This window comes from Ovis aries, chromosome 11 (assembly GCF_016772045.2).
Source record: "Ovis aries strain OAR_USU_Benz2616 breed Rambouillet chromosome 11, ARS-UI_Ramb_v3.0, whole genome shotgun sequence".
Classification (NCBI taxonomy): Eukaryota; Metazoa; Chordata; class Mammalia; order Artiodactyla; family Bovidae; genus Ovis; species Ovis aries.
The window spans coordinates 33,466,229-33,490,942 of record NC_056064.1 but is presented as its reverse complement, the minus strand read 5'-3'; the positions used below and the strand labels follow the sequence as shown (position 1 = coordinate 33,490,942).

General features: G+C 45.4%; 1 protein-coding gene across 3 annotated transcripts in view; it reads left to right on the top strand.

The window, feature by feature from the left end:
- The first annotated feature begins 1,154 nt into the window (after positions 1 to 1,154).
- The window catches only part of SPECC1 (sperm antigen with calponin homology and coiled-coil domains 1), a 203,412-nt gene continuing 179,852 nt past the window's right edge, over positions 1,155 to 24,714 (top strand). For 2 of the 3 annotated variants that reach the window (XM_042256705.2, XM_060395479.1), the window contains exon 1: positions 1,155 to 1,213. The gene's annotated coding sequence lies outside the window, so the exon portion shown is untranslated. Of the gene's footprint in view, positions 1,214 to 7,455; positions 7,542 to 24,714 lie in introns of all 3 variants that reach the window. The other variant, XM_042256704.2, reaches the window with a different exon arrangement.

The following is a 24,714-nucleotide window of genomic DNA, read 5'->3' as shown; positions in this document are numbered from 1 at the left end:
GGACATACGGCCCCTGAGAACTCCTAGTCCTGGCTCGTTTCCCTACTGATGCTGAGACTCCACCTGCCCCAACGCATACATACAACTTCTTAGGCATCATATGTGTGAAATCTCTTTTCCTTTCCTGTGTAGCCCACAGCTCCATCTTAACTGGATTCTTTTCATAAATACTTAAACCTCTTCAAACAACCCTCCTTCAACAACACTTCCAGGGAATCCCTAAGGCAGCACCTGTCCTTCTGTTCCCTCCACATGTTGAGGGGTTGGCATTTTCCCGGCTTCATTTCTTTCTCTTCTTTCCATCTTCCCTCCCTCAAGAATGATTCAGGGACCTGCCATTCGGCTCCTGAAGCTTCCACTAAGGTCTCAGATGACTTCCCAGTGGACAAATGCAGTGTACATGAGGCTCACTGGAGCAGAACCAGATGGAGGCAGTGTGAGTGTGGTGTTGACCCTGTTGAGTTTTGGCTTTTCAGAGGCATCCTCGAGGAGACGTTGGGTGGACACTGATAGTTGAGGGCTGGAGTGAGAGGGGTGGCCTGGGCCACCAGTGCACCTGGGATGGACCAGTGTGTGTGTATATATATATGTACCTGATGCCACAGGTGAGATGAGGTCCCTTGGAGAAGAGTGGGTGCGTGGGACTTAGAGCAGATGTTCTCAAACTTAAGGGAACTTAAGAATCAATTGAAGGGCTTGCAAAAGGCAGATTGCTGGGCCCCACCCCCAGAGTTTTTAATGCAGCAAATCCTATGGAGCCGCGGCGAGGGGGCGTTTGAGTTTCCAACCAGGTCCTCCCGAGATGCTAAAACTGCTGGTCGGCTACCACGCTTGGCGGTCCAGGTACCAGCTGGGCGGTTCGGGTACCGCGCTGAACGGTCCTAGTACCGAGCTCTGTGGTTAGGCTATCGAGCTTTGAGGTCCAGGCACCGCGCTGGTCGGCCGGGTACCGAGCTCTGTGGTTCAGGCACCGCGCTTTGCGGTCCGAGTGCCGAGCTTTGCGGATCCGGTACCACGCTTAGCGGTCTAGGCACCGCGTGGGCGGGAGACGGCGCAGGGCCGCGGGACTACAACTCCCAGCGTGCCCCCGCGCGGCTCGCGCGCGCCCCCTGCAGGCGGCTCGGGGCGTCGCTCGGCGGCGGGGGCCCCTCGGGAAGTCCGTGAGGGAGCGCGGGAGCCGCGGCGGCTGCTGGCTGCGGAGCGGAGCTGGCGGGTGAGTGGGGGCGGCGCCGACCACTCTCGCCTCGCGTCTGAGCCGCGTGGTCATCTCGGGCTGCGGGTCCGGGTCTAGGTCCGGAATGGGGGTCCGGGGTGCGGGGTTCGGGGTGCAGGGTCCGGCGCGGGTCGCGGGGCTGCCCCTCGCTGAGGCGGCGTCCGGACGGTCCAGCTCGGGCGGCCGGACCCGTGTCGCAGGTGGCGCGGCAGGAGACTGGCCTCCCCTCCGGGCCGGGGGTGTCCGGGAGCGCTGGACAGAGGCCGGCGCCGCGGACTCGGGGCCCCAGAGGCGCCCCCGGAGCGGCCCCGCGGGAGCTGTCCCGGGTGCTGCGAGGCGGGGCGGGCGGTCCGTGGGGTCCAGGCCCCTGCGAACCGTGGGCGCCGCTGCGCTGGCCCGGCCGGCGTGGCGCACCTGGACCCGAGCGCCGTTGGGATGCCCGGTGGCCCGGGATGCGCAGCCTGTCAGGAGCGCAGGGGGACGCCTCCTCCTCGCGCATCCGGGGAACGCCGTTAGTTTTAGAATTCTGTTTTAAAAAGGGAATTCGGACCCTGAATATCTCATTTTTGAGGTGTGGGCGCTGCGTTTGCCAGCAGGTAAGTTTATATAATGAGCGCTGCTCGCTTGGAGAGACGCGTTCCCAGAGGCTGCTCGCCCTTGCCCTCTATCGGGAGCATTTCGCCCGCCGTGACGCGCTTATCCATCAGCAGCTGCGGGCGCTGCAGGCAGCAGATAAAGCGCCGCTGAGTCGTCACAAGTCAAATTTTGGTTTCAGAAGATTTCTGTCGTTTAGTTTCAAACAAGATGCTGTTTCATTTAAGATGGGAGACGAGGTTGGGGGTGGGGGCAAGCCTGTCATCCCCGATGCCTTACTCTCCAGAAAACAGCTTTGCAGGACGAAGTCTGGAAGCAAACTAAGTTTGATTTGTGCCCCAAACTAGACCTGGAGCGTCCACTCTGAGGTCTGTTCGTTTTAATCGTTTTTCCGGTTGATTTGTCTGCTTGTTGTACATGGACAATCTTTTCTGTTAAACAACGGAGGTCTCTTTCTGATGTTTGTACTCATTTCTTGTTTTCTATGGACCACCTCTCCAGAGCCTTGACTATTAAATAGGACATTTTTGTCTTGGGCTTGGTTTTAGGGGAATGTTGCCAGTGTTTCCTCATTAAGGATCTGATTTATCAGATTAAGTCAGTTTCTGTTTTGTGAATTTCCACCCCCTCCCAAAATGCTTCTGTGTAGCATGTATTTATATGACCATGTAGTTTTCTTCTTGACATTGTTAACATCACAGGAGATTATTTTGCTAGTTTTTCTGTCGCCAATGGGTTGTTTGATACTGACATTTTATTTAGGATTTGGGGATCTGTATTGATAAGAAATTGGTGTTATGTTTTTTCACCCTCCTCCCATGTCTGAGTACATAATCAAGGTTATGCTGTCCTCAGTGGTGGAGAGGGGAAAGTTTTCTTCATGCTCTGAAGCAGAATGATCTGGTCCCGAAGTCTGGCAGAATCTGACTGCAGACTGCCTGGACTGCTGGTGTTGGGTTTGTTTTTTTTTTTTAAAGAAGTTGGTATTAGTATTTAACTACCTTTCCATTTTTTCCATCATTGGCTTTTCTAAGGTTTTCTGCCTCTTCAACCTAATACTTTACATCCTCCCAGAAAATCATTAGCACTGTTGACATTTAACATATGTTAAGATAATGTTATGTATTGTAGTCTGTTGTAAGAGAAAGTCTCCCTTGTCTGTGGTGCAGTCTCCTGTTTATACTTACGTGTGTGTGTGTGTATGCGCGCGTGTGTGTCCGCCTTTTCTCTTTTTTAATTGGCCAGACTTGCTTCATGCTTGCTTGCTTCTTTTCAAATAACCAGCTTTTGGATTTATTGATTAAGCCAGCTTTTGGATTTATTGATTAATCCTATTGATTTTTTTCTGTCATTAATTTCTGTTCTTTTTCTTTCTCCTTAACTTGGGTTTATTTTACTCAAATTTTAGCCTTTTGAGTCGAAAGATTCGATCATATAATCAGTCAGTCCTCCTGATGGAGGCAAGGACTTATAATTCCTGTCACCTCTTGTTTGGCGTTGGCTCTATTCTTACTTTAATGCTTCAGATTAGACATTATTGCTGTTATTATTTTCTAGGTTAGCTAGATACTTGTTTAGATTATTTGTTAGCTAGATTTATTAGCTATTATTTGTTACTAGATTTGTTAAATTTATCTACCTGTTTACCATTGTCCTCACTCTTCATTCTTTCCTTCAGATTCTCTTTTTTGGATCACCCACCTTCTCCCTGAAGTACCTTCTTTGCAAGTTCTATCAGTGATGATACATTTTTCTGTTTTTATAATATCTGAAAATGCCTTTAATTTACCCACATTCTTGAATTTTGGCTTCAACCGTTTTCTCTAGTGCAGTGAGTCCAAAGTTCTGTGTGTGTGTGTGTGTGTGTGTGTGTGTGTTTAAAAGATAATTTGTAGGTGGAAGGTTTGGGGACTTCAATTCTGCCATAGTGCTGAAAGATGAAAAATAGAAATTAATCTGTAGTCTAATAAGCTGTCAGTTTTAGTGACTTTTCCCTGTACAAAATTAAATGTTCATCTCACATTTACTAAGTATAATTTATATTCTCCGGACCCTTATTGTTTGCTTGACCTATTGATTCTGAGAATTGTGTTAAGGACTTCCACTGTGATCCCTAGTGGTTTTCTTTTGTTCTATTCATTTTTGTAATATTATTAAATATATACATTTATGAGCCAGCCATAGCAATGTTGTCGCTTAGTCACTATGTCATGTCTGACTCTTTTGTGACCCCATGGACCCCACCAGGCTCCTCTGTCCATAGGATTTCCCAGGCAAGAAGACTGGAGTGGGTTGCCATTTACTTTTCTAGGGGATCCTGCATTGATGGGATTCTTTACCATTGAGCCATCTGGGAAGCCCTATAAGCAATGTGCATGCATGCCTTCATGCTAAATTACTTCAGTTGTGTCTGACTCTTTGCGACCCCATGGACTGTAGCCCTCCAGGCTCTTCTGTCCATGGGATTCTCCTGGCTAGAATGAGTTGCCATGCCTTCCCGAAAGGGATCTTCCTGAACCGGAGATCAAACCCACATCTGCAGCTCCTGGTTTGCAGGCAGATTCTTTACTGCTGAGCCACCAGGGAAGCCCTTTATCTGGCATATCTTCTAGTAATATTAATTAATTTTTTATTTTCTGTATTTTGTTTTAGGTGTTACTCTTGTGATTAGCTAACAGCAAGATTTTGTTTTATTCCTTAATGTTTGTCTTTTTTGAAAAGTTAGGGTAAATACACATATAATAAAATTTACCATCTTAGTCATTTTTAAGTGTACAGTTCACTAGAGGTAAGTATACTCGTGTTGCTGTGCAGCCAACCTGCAGAACTTTATCATCTGCAATATCTAAACTGTTCTCATTAAACAATACATACCGCACCCTGCCCCCAGCTCCTGGTAACCACCACTGTACTTTCTGTCTCTGTGAAATTGCCTGTTCTAGGTACCTCATGCAGAATTTGTCTCTCTGTGACTGGTTTACTTCTCTTACCATTGTGTTCTCAAGGTCAGTCCGTGTTGTAGCAGGTGTCCTTTCTTTATGAGACTGAATACCATTCCATTGTGCATACAGACCACATTTTGCATGCTATTTCATCTGAGTTGCTTCCACATTGCAGCTATTGTCAGTAATGTTGGTCTGAACATGGGTGTACAAACACTTCTTCAAGACCCTGCTCTCTGCTTTTGGGTATTTACCCAGACATCAAATTTCAAGATTGTATGATCATTTTGTTTTTAATTTTTGGAGGTATCGCTGTATTATTTCCCCAGCAGCTGTACCTTTTTACATTCCTGAAACAGTGCACAAGAGTTCCAGTTTTTCCTTATCTTTTCCAATGCTTGTTATTTTCTGTTTTTTTTTTTTTGAAAGTAGCCATCTTAATGGGCATGAAATCTTTATCTTTCAATCAATGACTTTAACCTATTTATATTTGATTAATGTAATTTTGGGTCCTATTCCTGCTGTCTTGTTTTATGTTTTCAATTTCTTGTGCTTATTTCCTGACAGCCTCCACCCTTTTCCTATTTTTTGTTGGGTTGACTGAGGATTTATTTTTTACTTTTTCATTTTGTTCTATTTTATTTCTCTCATGACATAGAAGTTGCAAATACTGTTCTTACTCTGCTTGTGTTTGGCACCCTTGAATTTGGAGACACCTTTTTATTGAGGTATAACGTGAGCATGTAAAGGTATACACATCTTAACAGCTTGATGAATTTTGACTAACTAAATACATGTATAACTAGCAGGCAAAACGAGAAACAAATAAACAAAAATAAGAACAATCTTTCCCACATTCCAGATTCTGTCCTCCTGCTGCTCACTGCCAAGGATAACCCTTGTCATTTCTGACAGTAGATTGGTTTTCCTGTTTCTGTACTTGATAGCAATAGAATTGTACAGTACGTGCTCCTTTGTATTTAGCTGCTTTCTGTCAACATTGCATTTGTGTAATCTGTAGGATTCTGGAGTGTGATTGTGGTTTGTTCATTCCATTGCTGTATACATTCCACTGTTTGTATGTATCACAATGTGGATATCCATTCTACCGCGACTGGATTTAGGTTGTTTGTAGTTTGGGGTTATCATGAATAGTGCACCGTGAACAGTCTTTGCTGGATGGATGTATGCGTTTCTGTTGAGTATATATCTAGAAGTGAAATTGCTTGGTCATAGAGTGTGCATATGCTCAGCTTTTACAGATGCTGCCAAACAGTTTGCAATAGTGGTTGCGTCAGCTTATGTACCCGAGAAGCATATGTGGTTGCCTCACATCCTTGCCAACTCTTGGTAATTTCTTTTTTATTTTAGTCATTCTGGTGGGTATGACATTGCGGTTTTAACTTGGATTTCCCTGATGATAGATGGATTTGAGCTCTTTTGGTATCCTTAAGTTTTCACACATACCTAAGCATTTTTTCTCTTGGTGTTTAAAGATAATCTGTATATATGAGATTTGGGGGTTTTGTACATTATGTGTCAACATTTATAAGTTTAACTGGTTATTTGTTCATCACTGACTGTTTTATCTTGTTTTTCTCATTTTTGGATTCTTTAGTTGTTTTGATTGCATGAGTCCTTCAGTAAATTTTTTACCCCTAGAGATTCTATGAGTGGTAAAGTTTCTGAGCCTTCATAAGTTTAAAAAATATTTAAAAACTTGCTTTTCCATGTGAATACTCTGGACTGGGTATAGGATTCTAGGTTAAAAATGTCTGAGTTTTGAAGATAATTCTTTATTATCTGCTGGCCTCTAGTGTGGTTGATGAGAAGTCTTTGTAATCTGATTCTCACTTTGTTGTTTGTTTTTCTGTTAACCTGTTTATTTCTCTGAAGCTCCACAATTTGTTCTTTTTTCCTTGTATTCTAAAATCTTGCCACTATTTGCCTTGGGGTGGATTTCTCTTGTGCTTCATGCTTAGTTCTCAGTGGTCCCTTTCATTCTGTAGGTAAATATTTCCTTGGCCCTAGGAAAGTTTGAATGTTTCCCTGCCTCCTCTATTCTCTTCATTTTCTGCTTCTGGAATTACTGTTAAATGGGTATTAGAATTTCTTGGGACTTCTCTGTCAGTCCAGTGGTTAAGACTCTGTTTTTCCACTGCTGGGGGTGCGGGTTTGATCCCTGGTTGGAGAACTAAGATCCCACATGCTGTGTGGCCAAAACATAAAATAGTATGAAAATGGATATTAAGATTTCTTAATTTATCCTTCATGTTTCTTGACTTTTCTGTCAAATGTTCTATCATTTTCAGGCTGCATTCTAGAAGATTCTACAAATCTCGTTTAGCTTTGTCCCATCAACTCTTTAGCCCATCTATTGAGTATCTTTTTCTTTTAATCATGTATTCAATTTTCAAGGTTTCTACTTTTTTAAAATTTAATTTTTGGAATAGATAAGATATTCAGTGTTCAAAAATTATACTGTATTAAAAGCTGTAAGTAAAAGGTGCCCCTCCATCTCCCCACCAAGTTCTCTGTCACCTCAAAAGCAGGTAACCATTGTTATTAGTTTCTTATATATCCTTTCAGAGACACTTTATGAAAATATAAGTAAATATGAATTACGTTCTTAAGTCCTCCTTTTTTTTTGCACAAATAGTCCTGCCCTTGACCCTGCTTTTTTTTTTTTTTTTGCTATACCCCCAGGGCTTGAGGGATCTTAGTTCCCTGACCAGGGGTCAATCCCAGACCCAAGCAGTGAAAGTGTCAAGCCCTAACCGCTGGACCACCAGGTAATTACCTTGACTGGGTTTTATTTTTCTTTTTTAATCTTTTTTTGGTGTGGACCATTTATAAAGTCTTTATTGAATTTGTTACAATATTGCTTCTGTTGTTTATGTTCTTTTTTTTTTGGATCTTAGCTCCCCAACCAGGGATCAAACCCTCACCCTCTACATTGGAAGGCAAAGCCTTAACCATTGGACCATCAGGGATGTCCCCGTGTCTACTTTTTAATTTCACCATGTAGAGATTTTAACCAACAGTTGGCTCTTGCTTTTCATAGTCATGCCTCCCTTCCATCTTTCCAAGACATTTAATAATTTCTTCTACATGCTTCATTGGGCTTCCTAGGTGGCTCTGCAGTAAAGAACCCACCTGCAAGGCAGCAGGCGCACTGGTTCTGTCCCTGGGTCAGAAAGATCCCCTGGAAAAGGAAGTGGCAACCCACTCCAGTATTCTTGCCTGGAGAATTCCATGGACAGAGGAGCTGGGCAGACTACAATCCATGGGGTCACAAAGGAGTCAGACACGACAGCGACTAAACAACAACAATGTGCTTCATTAACTCCTCTCTCAGGCACACGTCTTCCTGTTGACTTGGTGTCCCCATTTCATGACGTTGAGTAAGAACCTGGGGCACCTGCCTTCAGATGCCCATACTCGAGCATGAGGGTTCCTGTTTGCCTGCCTGTCTCTTTGCTGCCTCTGGTGATAGCTGGAGACCGACGTGCTGCTTCGTGGACTGTGTGGTCCAGGGCAGGGGCTTGTGTCATGGATGCTCAGTGTGCAGGGAGGAGTCCCAGGGGCCTGGCCCTCCCGGCTGCCGTGCCCCAGTTCATCTCCTTGTCAGATCCCACCCCTGCCCCTCATTCCCTCTGCTGATCTGGAGCCTGAAGCCCTGCATGACGGGCTCCTCCCAGGCTGGTGCCGGGCTGTGGTTTAGTCGGGCAGTCTGACCCTGAGTATGCTGTGCCTCTCAGAAGCATCTTAGGTGCTTTCATTGGCCACTGGTCTTGTTTCTTGTTCCCCAGGTCTCTTATTGATTTAGTGGTTTAAAAATATTTCTGTCATTCCAAAGAATTTTAGAGTAGGAAAGCAGAAGTATGTATTTAGTCCAGTTTCCCCCACTGTGTCCACAGGTCCGTTCTCCAATATTACCTTTTATCTTGAATCAATTTCTGTTGTTGAGAGGGTCCCAGAGGTTCAGAACACCCCCAGGTTCAGAGATTTTCTAGGAGGTCTCACGGGACTCCTCACATTCTCACACTGCCATCCCCATGGCTGTGACTTATCACCGTGAAGGATACAAAGCAAGACCAGCAAACGGAAGAGCCCAGAGGGGCCAAGCCCTGCGGACCAGGCACAGGTTTCTGAGAGTCCTCTCCTGGGGAGGCGACAAGCTGTGCAAACACAGCTGAAGCACTGTCCTCCAGGAAGCTCTCCTGAGACTGGGCCCCAGGGTCTTTTCTGGGTGCTGGTCACACTGGGCACCCTCTGCCTAGCATCCACCCAAACTCCAGGCTCCTGGAAGGGAAGCAGGTGTTGAGCATAAACCAGTGTTTGCACAAACAGTTTAGGGGCAATAAGAGCCTCTCTTATCAGTCCTGCAAACATCAGGAAGCAAAATCCAAGTTCTCAGATGCCAGCCAAGGGCCGACTGGCTCAGGCCTGTCTCAGGCCTGGTCTGTTAACCCTTTGTTGTAAAATGGCCCTCCTGTTTTCCACAGGAAAAAAATGGATACCATACTTGGAAATGACTTCTCCCAGCCAAATTACCAAATGCTCTTGCCCTCTCTGGGGAGAAAGCAGCATTTCTGGAGTATTACGGGTAAAGCGCTGTTTCCTGACTTTGAAATAAGCTGAAGTTTGTTGCGCGGCAAGCAGCCTTGAGGGGCAGAGCAGGGGGTGACCACTGGGCTGTTAAGTGATCGGTTCTCTTGCTGGTCTCCGGTCACCAGTTGCAGGGCACCTGGTGCAAGGCACATGACCGTTCCCAGTCTCATGTGTACCTTTTCCTAGATCAGTCAGGTCACCTCTTCCACCACAGGCTCTGCTCCCCAAACTCTGGCCATGGCTCCACCCATGGGGCATTTTATCCCTTACTTCTCTTCCGTGACTGTGTTCAGTGGCGTTTGTTGCTTCACTTTGTGGCTAAGTTTAATCTCCCACAAGACTGAGAATTCCCTGAGGACCACACAGCAAGCCACATGTAGCTATATACCCAGAGCCTCCTTGGCAGGGGGAAGCGCTTACGCTGGTATCTGTTAGTGCTCCTGGAAGGAGCAGCTGCAAGGACATGGAAAGGCATCTCTTCTCCATCCTTGATCCACACGTCGCTGACTTGTGTTCTGTGACGAGGATGGTGATGTAAACCTGTGTGTGTGTGTGTGTGTGTGTGTGTACGCGTGCTCAGTCATGTCTGACTCTTCGCAACCCCATGGACTGTAGCCCACCAGGCTCCTCTGTTCATGGGACTTCCCAGACAAGAATACTGGAGTGGGTTGCCTGTTCCTCAAACGAACAGCTTCTCCATCTGAGCCCCTCTCTTGTCTTGTGTGCTTTTTCATGCTTTCATTGGTTTATAGTTTATAAATTTATAATGTATTCCTTTTTCTTCTGTATACCCCACTGTCTCATTCTCTTCCCCACCCTCGCCATGGCCGACTATTCTGTTGAATACACACGCTCTTATTGTATGTATTCTTTTTTTTTTTTTTTGAGGATCATTGTGGTTTTATTTGTATGTATTTGCCCAGATTAACTGTTACATATTCGGTCTCTTGATGCCATCATGATATAATGTGCTCAAATCTTCCCAAAATACTTGGATTTGAGTGAAGATCTCTACCCTACCAAATGCCTCCATATCTTGTGTGTATGTATTCTCAAGAATGTGTATTGCTTTGTGTGCATGTTTTTTCTTGTTTTTTCTCTTTTAAAAAATCTAGTTTGTTATCTCCTTTGTTTCTTCTTTCTTTATCTGTGTGGACTCTTAGTTGCAGTACACAGGATCTTTTGCTGTGGCACTTGGGGTTAGTTGCCTCGAGACATGTGGGATCTTCATTCCTGACCAGGGATCAAACCTGCGTCCCCTGCATTGGAAGGCTGGTTCTTAACCGCTGGACTGCCAGGGACGTCCCCGTGGGAGGGTATTTTTAATTCACAGAAGTGGTGTCATGTTAGACTCTTCTAGTGTTATCACTCACCGCCATGCTTCTATGACTCATTCCTGTCGCTATGGTGACTATCCAGTTTGTGTATCCACCATATCCTGCCTCTGTCCCTCCTGGTGATGGATGCCCACATTGATTCTTACGCCCAGACACTACAAGCAGTGCTGAGGGAACCTCTCATACATGTCCCATATGGACTTCTGCGAGAATCTCTCTGGACTTGGGCCAGGAGCGGGACTGCCTGCTCATAGTGTGTGCCTGCACTTAGTATTTAGGACCAAGTACCACTGATTGCTTCTGAGCGAGGCCATACCATTCTGCATCTCCCCAGAGTGCCCTGTATTCCGAAGACCTTTCTCTTGCAAACACTTGGCATTGTCCAGCTTTCTAGTTTTCCGCAGTCTTACTCTATTTACATTTCTCTGGTTACTACTGAGCGTATACACTTGAGAATGTGTATGCTTGCTGCCTTGTTGTGCTTTCTTTAATGTAAATTGCCTGTTCATGCTGTTTCCCCATTTTTGTGTTTTTGGCCTCGCCACATGGCTTGCGGGATCTTATTTCCCTGACCAGGCATCAAACCCTGACCCATAGCAGTGAAAGCCCCAGTCTTAACCACTGTACCATCAGGGAATATCCTCTCCTCCATTTTCCAGTTGAGATTTTTAACTAGAATATTTTTTAGACATTAACCACTTACTGATTTTTAGACGATGTAAATGGTTTCTCCTGATACATGATGTCCACTTTGTTGTTAGTATCTTAAGGAAATCCTTAATTCTGTAGTCAAAATAACCAATTTGGGGGGAGGTAGGGGAGGGAAGGATTATGAGTTCAGGATTAGCAGATGTAAACTATTACATACAGGATGGATAAACAACAAGGTCCTACTGTAGAGCACGGGGAACTGTATTCAGTATCTTGTGATAAACCATAATGGAAAAGAAATATGAAAAGAATATGCATATACATACATATATATATATTGTGTTGCTGCTGAGTCGCTTCAGTCGTGTCCGACTCTGTGCGACCCCATAGACAGCAGCCCACCAGGCTTCCCCCGTCCCTGGGATTCTCCAGGCAAGAACACTGGAGTGGGTTGCCATTTCCTTCTCCAATGCATGAAAGTGAAAAGTGAAAGTGAAGTCTCTCAGTCGTGTCTGACTCTTAGCAACCCCATGGACTGTAGCCCACCAGGCTCTTCCATCCATGGGATTTTCCAGGTAAGAGTACTGGAGTGGAGTGCCAAAGTGACTCAGTTATATATAACTGAGTTTTTTTTATTTGACCCCAGATACCAAGATAAACGCCTGTGTTTGTCAATTGACAACATGTTAATAATCAAGACATTTCACATAAAAATCCAGATTTTTAGCCTCTGTTGAATCAGCTGTGTTTCAGTGTCAGCTGTAGTAACTGAGTGGTGGACTATCTGCCACCTGGCGTGCCTCACTTGTTCCCGTGTCCTCCTGGTCATGTGGTCTTCTGAGTTTATGATCAGCCCCTGCTGTGTGTGGAGCAAAACCTTGAAGATAAACAAGCGTGATGATAGTGTCCGTGAAGGTGCTACCTGAATGTGATTCTGGGGTGAAGTGGGCTTGGAGCTCAGAGCACGGTGCGGTGGCTGTTCTCATGATGGTAGTGAGTGTCAGCACAGGAAAGAAAACCAGCTGCACTAGTAAATATTCTAGGCTTTTTAGGAGTCACAGTGTCTCACAACCAGTCCCCTCCAGCTCTTATAGCTCGAGGGGCGTGCATGCATGATCAGTCGCTTAATCGTGTTCAACTCTTCTGCCATACACTGTAGCCCACCAAGCTCCTCTGTCCATCGGATTCTGCAGGCATGAATACTGGAATGGGTAACCATGACCTCTTCAAGGGAGGGTTCGATCTTTCTGACCCAGGGATTGAACTTGCGTGTCCTGCATAGGCACACAGATTCTTTACCATCTGAACCACCTGGGAAGCCCATAGCTTGAAGGCAGGCATTGACAGTATGTCAGTGAATGTGATCCATTCGTTTGGTCCAGACTTGCCCCGCAGACTGTCATTTTCTGACATTTTCGCCTGTTGTTTCTAAGGTGCAGGCTCACAGCATTTGCCTGATCACTGGGAAGCAAGTACCTGCTTGTGCCAGTGCCGGGGTGGTGCTGGTGATGAAGCACACTTTCAGTCTTCAAGCTCCAGCTCTGGGTGGGGAGACAGACAAGTGAGGAGAACAGGCCAGGATGGGTCTAGGGTGGAACGTATCAGGCAAGACTTTTTGTAAGAAGGAGGCATCGAAAATAAGCGGGGAGAGGAATTAGGCAAGACAGGGGCAGGGCCTTTTTGTGCTTCATCTGTAAAACCCAAGAGGTGACAGTTTCACTCACTATGGCCGGAAAGCAGAGACCTGGTTTTGTGGTGGCAAGGAGTGGGGGCTTGGGGTGGAGGCAGTGGGGGTCGTAACCAGCCCTAACGTGGGTAGCAGGAATGATGGGACAGAGACTGGGTAAAAATTCCACACAAAATCCTGAGTCCTTAAATTATCAGAGGTTGATGATGACAGCCCCCATGCTATCAAATTGTGTCAGAAAATAAGAAATCGAAGAACTTTAAATTCACAAAATCAAAATAATCCTGATGGAGAAGAGTACAAGCCCACAAAAGTCAACTATAGACAAAGATGACATATGGATATATGCAAATATCCTAAATAAAACAGCAAGATGAATTCAGCAGAATTTCAAGTAGGTTTTCTTCTGCAAATTGAAGATTGCTTTGATATTAGGATATAGGTTAGTTTAATCCATTGTGTAAGTAATGAAAGGGGAAAGCTATGTAATCACCTTAAGAGAAACTGAAAAAGCACTTGATGGAATCTGACTCTGAACCTTTTATGTTTCCTTGAAAAGTATTCACAGTCTTGCCTTCTGGCATGCAGGCTCCCTGCTTGCCCAACTTCCTCACCTTTTTGTTTCCTAGGCAAACCTCGGCTCGTTATTTCTTTGTTCTTTCTTAACTTTTAGCCGCACTGTGTGAGGCATGTAGAATATTAGTTCCCCAACCTGGGATCGAACCCATACCTCCTGCTTTGGAAGGCAGAGTGTTAACCACTGGACCGCTGGGGAAGTCCCTGTTTCTTTTTTTCCTTTTAAAATATTTATATTTATTTGGTGGTGCCGGTCTTCGTTGTAGCACGTGGGATCAAGCTCCCTGACCAGGGATTGAATGCAGGCCTGCTGCATGGGGAGCATGGAGTCTTAGCCACTGCACTGCCAGGGAAGCCCCTCTGCTCATTATTTCTTCACCTTTTCCTTCCCCATGTCCTTTGTGACCCTTTCCTGTGTCCTCCGTATGGAGTAAGTTACCTCTTCTCTCCAGTCTAGGCTGTACTAATCAGACCTCCTGTCTTGCATTTTGGTAGTAATTCTGTTTCTCTCTATACTTAGTTGATTTCCTTCTATCAGAACCTTGTCCCGGGGTGGGCCCTGGAGATACAGAGATGAGTAAGATGATACTGGTCCCTTGGCTCTAAACCCCCAAACTTGTCCCCTTGCTCCCCTGGCCACTGCTGCCGCTGCTGCTGCTAAGTCACCTCAGTCGTGTCCCAGAGACGGCAGCCCACCAGGCTCCCCCGTCCCTGGGATTCTCCAGGCAAGAACACTGGAGTGGGTTGCCATTTCCTTCTCCAATGCATGAAAGTGAAAAGTGAAAGTGAAGTTGCTCAGTCGTGTCCGACTCCTAGCGACCCCATGGACTGCAGCCTACCAGGCTCCTCCATCCATGGGATTTGCCAGGCAAGAATACTGGAGTGGGGTGCCATTGCCTTCTCCCCCCCTGGCCACTGCCTCCAGCTAAAGGTATAGGTGGAGGCCTCAGGGGAGACCAGGATGTGAGAGGAGGGGGAGCCAGGGGATTTCTCTCCCTCGTTTTCTGCCTTGGACGTTGCTCAGGTGTGGTCCCAGCTCCTGCTGAGGGATACTTGCCTCTGGCCTTTGTCCCACTGAGACAGGCCAGGACGCAAGCCTTTGCTGCAATGCTTGCACCTGGACATATCTCTCCTCCAGCAAAAAAGTACAAAGAAACTATATGGAGCTAAAAATAACTGTCTGTGCAGTTGGTGTACATTCTGGACAAAAGATACAAAGAGACCAAAAAACCCAGCAGCCACTTTTGAAGAGCCTTGAGCAAAAGCAGAGTGTTGGGAACAAAAGCAGGGTATTGAGCATGCCCCCTGCACTCAACACCACCCTCACCTAACATGAGAAACAAGCTCACCCTCACTCAGGGAGCAAGCAAGGGGACCTATTGCTCTCAGTATCCCCTGCTGCAGCAGTTCAGTTCAGTTCAGTCACTCAGTCGTGTGACCCTTTGTGCTCAGTCGTGTGACTCTTTGTGACCCCATGGATTGCAGCACACCAGGCCTCCCTGTCCATCACCAGCTCCTGGAGCTTGCTCAAACTCATGTCCATTGAGTCGGTGATGCCATCCAACCATCTCATCCTCTGTCGTCCCCTTCTCCTCCTGCCTTCAATCTTTCCCAGCATCAGGGTCTTTTAAAATGAGTCAGTTCTTTGCATCAGATGGCCAAAGTATTGCAGTTTCAGCTTCAGCAGCAGTCTTTTCAATAAATATTCAGGACTGATTTCCTTTAGGATAGACTTGTTGGATCTCCTTGCAGTCCAAGGGACTCTCAAGAGTCTTCTCCAACACCACAGTTCAAAAGCATAAATTCTTCTGTGCTCAGCTGTCTTTATAGTCCAACTCTCAGTCCATACATGACTACTGGAAAAACCGTAGCCTTGCCTAGATGGACCTTTGTTGGCAAAGTAATTTCTCTGCTTTTTAATATGCTGTCTGTGTTGGTCATAACTTTTCTTCCAAGCAGCAAGCATCTTTTAATTTCATGGCTGGAGTCACCATCTGTAGTGATTCTGGAGCCCCCCAAAATAAAGTCTGTCCCTGTTTCCCCATCTATTTGCCATGAAGTGATGGGACCAGATGCCATGATCTTAGTTTTCTGAATGTTTAGTTTTAAGCCAACTTTTTCACTCTCCTCTTTCACTTTCATCAAGAGGCTCTTTAGTTCTTCGCTTTCTGCCGTAAGGGTGGTGCCATCTGTATATCTGAGGTTACTGATATTTCTCCTGGCAATCTTGATTCCAGTTTGTGCTTCATCTAGCCCAGCTGCAGCAGGGGCCCTAACAAAGCCTTGCCTGAATTTCTTGTCTGGCCTCTGGTCAATTTCTATGGACTGGAGAAGGTCAAGAACCCTGATAGGTATCACCGCCTCCTTCCTTTACTCCTCCAGTCTTATTAAACCTGCTGGAGGGCTCCTGCTGTTGTGAGTCTCTGGTTTGTTCTCCACTCTCACTTAGTGTTTTAGTCATTCCCCAAACCTTTTGGGGCTTCCTTGGTGGTGCAGTGGTAAAGTATCTCCAATGCAGGAGTTACAAGTTGGATCCCTGGGTTGGGAAGATACCTTGGAGTAGGAAATGGCAACCCGCTCCTGTATTCTTGCCTGGAGAATCCCACTGACAGAGGAGCCTGGTGGGCTACAGTCCAAGAGGTTGCAAAGAGTCGGACACGATTGAGCATGCATCACTTGCTTCACTTGCAAACCTGTGACCAGTTCCCATGTTAAATTCCTTCTGTTGAGCTTTGTTGTTGTTGTTCACTTGCTAAGTCATGTCTCTTTGCTACCCCATGGACTGCAGCACTCCAGGTTTCCCTGTCCTCCACTATCTCCTGGAGTTTGCTTAGACTCATGTCCTTTGAGTCGGTGATGCTATCCAACCATCTCATCCTCTGCTGCCCCCTTCTGCTTTTGCCCTCAATGTTTCTCAGCATCAGGGTCTTTTCCAGTTAGTCAGCTCTTTGCACAGAGGCGGCCAGAGTATTCGAGCTTCAACTTCTGCTGAACTACAGCTCTTGAATTCTGTTTTCCAGATTGGACCCTGTCCAGTATAGAACAAGAACCCCACTTCTAGATGCCCACAGTCTTACAGGACAGACCTGGAAACAACTGTGATTTTTGTCTGTTTCATGCTGCTTTCTGTCTTCTTCTGGAAGTAGACCTCACCTCGAGCATAAGGATTGGCCATCACCCAGACTGACACCATCATAGGACTTCACACTCCCTGTTCACAGAGGCTTTTCCAGGAGTCATATCATGTCCCCAGACCAGGCTAATTACTTTCCTCTGAGTTGTTTGAAATGGGTCTGGTGCAGCCAGAGCCCCCTACCGTCTTGGGAGTAGTAGGAGGTGTGAGTTCTGTGGAAACGTGGTCTTTGGTGGGTTTTTTTTGTTGTTGTTTTTTAAATTAATTTGTTTGGTTCAGTGTATGTCTCCAGTGCATAGTGAGTGCCCTGTCAACACAATTTCATAAAATCTAAGGTGCCATCCATTTTCAAACAATTATTTTGTGTTCCACTAAGGAAGAAAAAAATACTGTTAATTAAACCATAACATAGTTTTTTATGTGCACTTTTTATTTTAGATGTATGAAAAGATCTTTTGGACATATTTAAGATAGTTTATACCATATAGTTTATATCATACAGTGTTTTTATTTGTATATAAACAGGAAAGTGTAAGTGCTGTTAGCTGCTTAAGGCATTTCTAAAACCTCTTCTTTTTAAAATAATTTTTTCATGCTAAAAATTTATTAACTTTTAAAACTAACAAATATCGTTATCAAATTCCTATTAAAACCTCCTCTTTGAAAAAAATTATTCATTCATTCTTTTATTTTTGGCTGCACTGGGTCTTTGTTGCTGTGTGCACGCTTTCTCTCGTTGTGGGAGCCGGGGCTACTCTTTGTTATGGTGTTCAGGCTTCTCAGGTGGAGCATGGGCTCTAGAACACGCAGGCTCAATAGTTGTGGTGACTACCGGTTGCCCTACAGCGTGTGGGATCTCCCTAGACCAAGAATAAGAACCGGTGACCCCTGCTTTGGCAGGCAGATTCTTAACCTCTGGAACACCAGGGAAGCCCTAAAACCTTCTCTTCTAAGTCACTTTTGACTCCAGGTTGTTTGTGATTTTTCACAGATGAAGTCCCCTCTGCCACCAAGAACCCTGGTAACATGTTGTGTGTGGTTGTGAAAGTGTTCCACGTTGTCTCCAGCGTTTTCTTTTGAGCTTGTGACACCCATTCTGTGAATCTGATGCTGGCCCTTCCTTATCGCACCTAAAGGGATCTGCAGACTGTATTGATAAAGCAGCCAGGACTCACACCGCTCCTTCGATGGTCCTCTTTGGTGTGAAGCCTGGAATAGTGTAGGACCACGGTCAGCTCTGAGGCCACCTGGAGTGAAAGCCAAGTTACCGTGCTTTTCAGGGAGCTTATCCTGTCACAGACTGAGCAGCATGGACCAGCCAGCGGTGACCATAGGAGGCCTGCTGACCTCAGGGATATTAACATGGGTGTTTTAGCATTGGTGGATTGTGATATTTGCACAATTAATTTAATCAATGAATCTGGTGGGGCCCGAGACCTCAGGGATATTAACATGGGTGTCTTAGCATTAGTGGATTGTGGTATTTGTACAATTAATTAATCAATGAATCTGGTGGGGCCCGAACCCTCACTGAGAGACGGGCAGAAAGACTTGGGGAGAGAGTCTCCCCGGGTTCAGTGGTTCCTTGGGCCACATCCACCCTGCACTTTCCAGGGTTTATTTACGAAATCTGGTCCTCCTTCCCTCTTCCTTTGTGAAACTAGTTTAGATTAGTTTCATGTCACTTGCAACCTAGCAAATCCTGACTAATCCAGAAGCTTATAAAATGATTATAAACAGTGTGATGTGTGCAGGAATTAAAGTGTATTCAGGCTCTGAAGTAGCATCAAGGAGAGAGAGACCTGCTCCGTTTGAGGAGGTCAGGCTGTGACTCTAGACTCTCCGAGGTGAGGCGGAGCCCACCTCCGGGTTGCCTCCCAAGGACCCCGTGTATACTCCAACTTCCAACTACTTGCTCCCACTGTCTTTCTCACCACATAATTTAAAAAAATCAGTTTAGGGGAGGATGAAACGTGTGTTTTTTACTCCCATTTATAATGGTATAATTACCTTTACTGGTGCTCCTTGAATTTTTGTGTGTGTGAATTTGAATTTCCTTCTGGGCTCACTTGCTCTCACCTTGAAGAACTCCTTCCAGCATTTCTTGTAAGGCTAACAACAAGTTCTCTGTAGGGTGGCAGACATTTTATTGGCTTCTGTGTCCACCATGCCTATAATAAGATCTGAGGCTGGTCTTACAGGTAATAAATAGTAAGGCAGTAGGACATGACTCACCTGAAATGAATCATTCCATTGCTGAAGGCAACTTTTGAAACTTTACAGCTCCCCCTAAAGGTGACAGTATACCACTGGTGTGTCTAGCCACCAAGCTATAGGTGAACGAGGGTTTTCTTTTCTGCCAGGCACTCTTTCTGTATTGCTTTGTGACTCCCCCTGCCCCCCACCGCCCCCCGCCACTTGCTCTGTTTCAAATGTTTATCTTTACCATCTTTATTTATGTATTTCTGGCTACACTGGGTCTTCAGTGCTGTGAGCGGGCTTTCTCTAGTTTTAGTACTTGGTCTTCTTATTACGGTGGCTTCTCTTGTGAGCAGGGGCTCTCGGATGCAAGGGACTTCAGTAGTTGTGGTTCATGGGTTTAGTTTCTTTGTGGCTGGTGGGATCTTCCTGGACCAGGGATCCAACCCATGTCCCCTGCATTGGCAAGTGGATTCTTAACAGCTGGACCATCAGGGAAGTCCCTGCTGTGTAACTTTTAAGTCATTTGTTCAATTTCTTTTATTATTTTTTTAAATTTGTAGTGCAGAAACTTTCAAACATTCACAAAAACACACAGCCTCATATGGTACATTTTCATGTACCTATGACCTGGCTTCAGTGATGATTTAACTCACAGCCAAATTTGTTTTATAAACTTCCACCTAATCATCCTCAATATTATTTTGTAAGTTGCTCAATTTATTTTCCTCATTTTCATCCGGGAAAGAGTGTGACAGTATCCTGAACAAACTGAATTAAGGTGTAAAGAGAAAACCCTGTAAAAGCCTTTGATGTGTAGTAAGTAGATGAAAGCTGTATTAGAAGTGTGGGACTTAGTCACTATAAGCAGCAACAAAGGATGCTTAACACCATGTGCTGGGTTTGTTTTTCTTAAAAGAAGCTGTAGTCTGGCATTTTAACAAGAGTTACAAATGACAGGGTGGTGTAGACTAAGTCTAGCTTTGAGACTGTAATGATACAGGACTGTAAGTTTATAGCTTTTTTAGTTGACTGTAACTGTCAGACATTTTAAAATTTAGGGCTTCCCTGGTGGGCGAGTGGTTAAGAGTCCGCCTGCCAATGCAGAGGATGTGGGTTCGATCCCTGATCTGGGAAGAGCTCACATGCCTCAGAACAACTTCACAAGCCCCTGCGCTGCACCCACTGAGCCCAGACGCTGCACCTGACTGAGACTGTGGGCCACAACTGCTGAAGGCTGCACACCCTAGAGCCTGGGGTCCTCAGCAAGAGAAGCCACCACAATGAGAAGCCCTCAAACCGCAACTAGAGAAAGCCCACATGCACCAATGAAGACCTAGCACAGCCAAAAATAAATAAATTAAAATATTTTTAAAATGTAGTCTTATAATTAAAAACAAACACTAATTCAATAAAATTATTTTGGAGAGAAATAATGTTGAAAGATTTTAGTAGTATCCTCAGAGTGAGATGTTTTAAATGGTTCTTCTGGACATAACCTGCTATTCATTGTGAAGACATACATTTACTTACCTAGCTGCAAATTGATTTTGCTGAGAGAAATAAGGCCTTTGGTTGGTCATTCTACATTCTCTCACCTATCACCTATGCATACAGGAAATGCATTTGCAGGGTTGGCAGAGGAAATTAGGATTTGTTGTTGTTGTTCTGGAGTATATTAACACTTAGGCTCATACTTGATAGCTTCGCTTCAGTGAGCATCCTCCTTTAGTTAAACTGGCCTTGAGTGTTCTCCAGGGAAAAATAGATTGTTATGGTTTTTTAACACAAATGTGTGCATGAACTGTTGAGGAAGAACTTCCTTTAGTCACAATTTCAGAGTTACAGAACACATGTTTGTTATTATGATCTTTCAAGTTTGCTAACTGCTTTACTGAAAATAGTACATGGAAAAATATAGCACAGTGTGTCCCAAATAAGCCCGTGGGTATTTCTTTTTAAAAGTTATAATTTAAATTCTGTCTTGATCTTGTCAAATGCTTTCTTTTAAAATACATGTTTATATAAGCATTTGCTTTAGTGCTTCTGTGATTGAACCAAAAGGGCTTCCCTGGTGGTAAAGAATCTACCTGCCTATGCAGGAGACTCGGGTTTGGTTCCTGGGTTGGGAAGAGTCCCCTGGTGGAGGAAATGGCAACCCGCTCCAGTATTCTTGCCTGGAGAATCCTGTGGACAGAAGAGCCTGACGTGCTGCAGTCCATGGGGTTGCAAAAGAGTTGGACATGACTTAGAGACTAAACAACAATTGAGCCAAACAGCAGGGAGAATGGGCAGCTTCTGCTCAAAAGACTGAAACTCCCCCAGGTCTCTCAGGGAGGGGCTTTTAAAGACAGTGTTAGTGGTGAGGATTGTAGGGGGTGTGATCAGCTTGTACACAGTTCTCTGGCGGTTGGTGGTGAGGTGATCAGGAGTCAGCGTCCACAACCTTCTGGTTCCAGGGGGTCTGAGGTACGTGCTGGTGGGCTGCACGCACTTAACTCCAGCTGGGGGGGCAGGGGGTGTCAGTCTCTGCACCACTCAGGGGACGTGGCTTAGACTACTGTCTAGAGCCCTCGAGGAGGAACTGAAGGTCCAGCACCTGTGTGGTGGCTTAACTATTATTATTTTGTCTTACTTAACTGTTTTCCTTTGTTTCTGCATTTTCTCACTTCTCTGATTAACTTTGGAACTCAGGGAAGGCCTGTGAAGCTAAAGCTTTTCTACAAACAAGAGGCAGGGGACACGGTGGGATAGGGTGGGGTTTCTGTCCCTCTGCAGGGTCCTGTTCAGTTTAACTTTTCCTTTGAATTTGCCTTATTTGTCTGTTAATTCAGCAAACATTTGCTGATTCCCTGATCCATGCTAGATAATGTTCTAGCTACTGATGATGGGTGGGATGTGAAGCAGACAAGGACCCTGCTCTCAGTGAGTTTATAATCTAGTGGGAAGATAGGCAGCCAATAAGAAATCTTCAGGCTGTGGCCAGCCTGTGTGGAGGACATTGAGCCGCCGGTAGTGTGAGAGTGAATGAGCTTGGGGGCAATACCTGGTCATCATATTTATACTTTAATTTAGTTACTGTTATCAGAACAGGAATATGGGAGAATGGAAAAACCATGGACTTTTTCTGTGTAAACCTTAGGTTTTCTAACACATGTTGTGTGAACGTCAGAAAATTTCATAATCTGTCTGATTCCCAGTTTCCTCAACTACTCTAAGGGTAAAAGAATACTACCTAGCTCATAGGGACTTTTTGAGGAATAAATGTGACAATTTAAGCAAAAACCCTAGGAAAGTGCTTGGTCTCTAACAGTTGCTTTATAAATAGTAACTAACATATTTCTAGAGGCTTCCCTGGTAGCTCAGCTGGTAAAGAATCCGCCTACAATGCAGGAGATCCTGGTTTGATTCCTGGGTCAGGAAGATCCACTGGAGAAGGGGATAGGCTACCCACTCCAGTATTCTTGGGTTCTCTGATGGCTCTGCTGGCAAAAAGAATCTGCCTGCAGTGTGGGAGATCTGGGTTCAATCCCTGGGTTGGGAAAATCCCTTGGAGCTTAATTTCTTTCTTCATTAAAATAAAAAAACTAAGTTCCCCCATGATTTCATCAGTTTTTCTATCCGGTGCCTAATGAGATGTTTAAAGAGAGCACCTTAAATAGCCATACATGCCCATGGTCACCATGGTAACTGCTAGCATGGGAACTTGCTGCTGTGGGCTTATTCATTTCCATGAATCACCACAGTTTAATGTACATCTTCTGTTGGTCAGATTTTGTTGAGGTCATAATTCACAGGAAGGGAACTACATTTGTATTTAATGCAGCAAAGTTTTGTAGAACTGAAGAATAATAAGTACAACAAGAATCTGGACACCAAAGCAGGGTTCTAGTGCAGAAATGGCAGCAGCACTGCAGTTTCTTCTGTGGGAATGCAACACATTGTGGTTCAGAGGAGCTTTACTACCCCAGCCAGCTAGGGGTGCAAGCCGCAGACTGGGAGCAGGCAGAGACCCCGAGACACCAAGTCCCTCAGGGCTGCTGACGGGAACTTTCCATAGAGGAGATTCCAAGGCCAAGGGGGTCGTCTTCTTAGATAGACTGCCAGTTAAACACCTTAGGAGAGCATAGTGCACAGGGAAGCAGGTACGTCAGAACAGTGAGGCCTACAGCCAGCCCCAGAGACCCGGCAGGGTCTGCGAACAACAGCGAGAGAAGGTGGGACGGCTTGGGGAGATACTAAGCTGACTTGAGAGTTTCCCAACTTGTGGGCGCATCTGTGTTCCTAACAATACACTTTGTCCTGGATCTACTTGTCCTGGAGACAGGACCAAGCTAAACAGCACCCTTTCTTCCTTTCCTTCTCTCTCGGTTAAGGAGGTCTCTCCTCTGTCCCAGATCAGTGGCCAAGGGGTCCTACCAAGACCTTCATCAACTACCCCCACCTCATTGACACTCTGACTTCTCTCTCTCTACTGATTTTTTTTTTTAATTTATTTATTCGGCCATGTTGGGTCTTATTTGCGGCAGTCGGGATCTGTAGTTGTGGTATGGGGGATCCAGTTCTCTGACCTGGGATCGAACCTACGCCCCCTGCATTGGAAGCATGGAGTCTTGGCCACTGGACCACCGGGAAGTCCTTGTACTGATTTCTTCTCTCTCCACCTATAAACATGCTCAAAATTTCCAATCTTAAAGAGGTGTCCACCCAAACTCTCTACTCTGACCTTTAACTGTTGACTTCCTTTCATGGCTAAGTTTTCAGGAATCACTTGACTTTGTCTCTTATTTCCTCCTTAACTCTGTGACTTTGCTTCTTTTTGAAAAAAAAAATTAATTAATTTTGGCCACAGTGAGTCTTCCTGCTGCATGTAGGCTTTGCTTTAGTTGTGGCAAGTGGGGACTGGTTGCAGTGCACGGCTTCTCCTCCTGGGGGCTTCCCTTGCTGCAGAGCATGGCCCTGAGTGCAGGCTCAGCAGTTATGGTGCACAGACTTAGTTGTCCCACAGCATGTGGACTCTTCCTGGGTCAGGGATCGAACCGGTGTCCCCTGCATCGGCAGGTGGACTGTTAACCACTGGGCCCCCAGGAAAGACCTGTGACCTCACTTCTAGCTCTGTCTTCTGTAGACTTTGTTCTCACTACGTTCATCGTGGGGTATGTCCATCCGTCCTCTGTACTCTTCCAGCTGAGTGTGTCTGCATTTCAAATTCAGCAAGAAATGAACTCATCATCTGCTTCAGTGCTATGATGGTTTGAAAACATAACTGTAAACTCTTTGATATGTTTCCTTTCAAGAGGTGGGGCTTAATGCCCTGTCCATGAACGAGGGCTGGGATTAATCACTCCCTCCTAATGAGTTGAATAGGGCAGAAAAGATGTGTGAGACGTGAGGGTCATTAAAAACATTGTGGCCTCCTCCTTGCTCTCTCTTGGGTCACCTGGTGCAGGGGAAGACGTGTACCATAACTGAAGGATATTCAAGCCACCTATAGAGAGGTTCACTGGGCAAGAAACAGAGGTCTGTCAGCAGCCAGCGGTTACTTGCCAGCCATGTGATTTGAACTCCTCGGAGCTCCTGTCCCAGTCAAGTCTTCAGATGGTGCAGCCCCAGCTTAAGTATAATCCAGCAAAGCTTCTCCTTGATTCCTCACCCACAGAAACTGTGAGATGATAAATGATAAATATAATAAAATTTAGCAAGCTGCTAAATGTTATGGGTATTTGTTACCCAGCAGTAGATGAACAATGCACATGGCAAACCTTGTC